Below are 1,371 nucleotides of genomic sequence, written 5' to 3' on the forward strand. Positions count from 1 at the left end.
TCAGGAAGGAAGTCCGCAACAGTGTCACGCCATTGCTTGAGGCCGTCAGGAAGGGCGTATCCAATTTGCTTGCTCGGGGCAAGTCTCAGGCGTCTGAAGCGGCGGAACCAATAGGCAAGGGTAAGTGTCGTACGTCTCCCCCCGTCTCACACATGTGATGTGCTGGCAATCACCGGCACTCCATATATGGCAATATTATGACTTAGGGCAATGTGCCATTGCCCTAAGTCGTGCTTGAGAACGCGCTACTGCGCGTTCTTGAGCACCTAACCTACCCTAACTATTTAACCACCTAACCTGACTTAGGGCAATGTGCCATTGCCCTAAGTCGGCTCGAGAGCACACTAACGCGCGTTCTCGAGCATATAAACTACCCTAACCACCTAACCACCTAACCATCTAACCACCTAACCTAACTAACCACCTAACCTAACTACCTAACCACCTAACCTAACCGAGAACGCGCTACCACGTGGGGAGGAAAATATCCCCAACCCTAACCATTAACCGAACCACCTAACCTAACTGAGAATGTGCTACCGCGCGGGGAGAAAAACAACCCCAACCCTAACAACTAACCTAACCTCCTAACTTAACCAAAAACACGAACGCGCTACCGCGCGGAGAGAAAATTTTCCTGTAAAGTAATTGTTTTAAGTAGAAAAAAAAATGGAGGAAGCAGAATCAAACCCCGAACACTTTGGTAAGCACCAAGAAACCTGCACAAATAACCACTACACCAAACTGGCATATATTTCTACTGTTCGTTATGTACTATATCCTCCCCCAAACGATCAACTTTCCTTATAAGGAAAGTGAGACGGGGGGAGAGCTGCGACAGTTAGATACATCACCTTCAGCTGTTCGACCTCCCCACTGCCCCTGACACGAGGTTCAACCAACCATCCTTCGTAACGGGCATCGACTCCCCATTGATCGTCTTCCGTTGCGCCGATTCTCGGATGAGTCTTTCAATCTGAAGAATCGTCGGTGTTGTCTTTGTTCTGTAGCCGTCAATAGGGGTCCGAGAATCCTTTCAACCCCGAAGCACCCGTGGTTTAAACCGAGCCTCCGAGCCTCCCGGATGCTTACATTGCCAACAGCCTTACAATCGAAGCCTTTCGTCGGTCAGCCTTTTTGCTCTGCCTTCCATCTGCAAAACACCACCCATCTACCCGTTCGTAACCACTCTGCATACGGATAGGGGAGACTCCGTTTGACAGTCATGTCGGAAAAACCCAGGAAGCCTTATAAGGCAGGTAAGGCAGGTAATCACAGGAACGAATTGTAATCCAATTATAATCAAGGAGAAATGTACTATAATACATAGGGACAAATTATAAGGTACCAGATAATTGTAAATGAATCGAA

Source organism: Laccaria bicolor, genomic scaffold, assembly GCF_000143565.1.
Source record: "Laccaria bicolor S238N-H82 LACBIscaffold_88 genomic scaffold, whole genome shotgun sequence".
NCBI lineage: Eukaryota > Fungi > Basidiomycota > Agaricomycetes > Agaricales > Hydnangiaceae > Laccaria > Laccaria bicolor.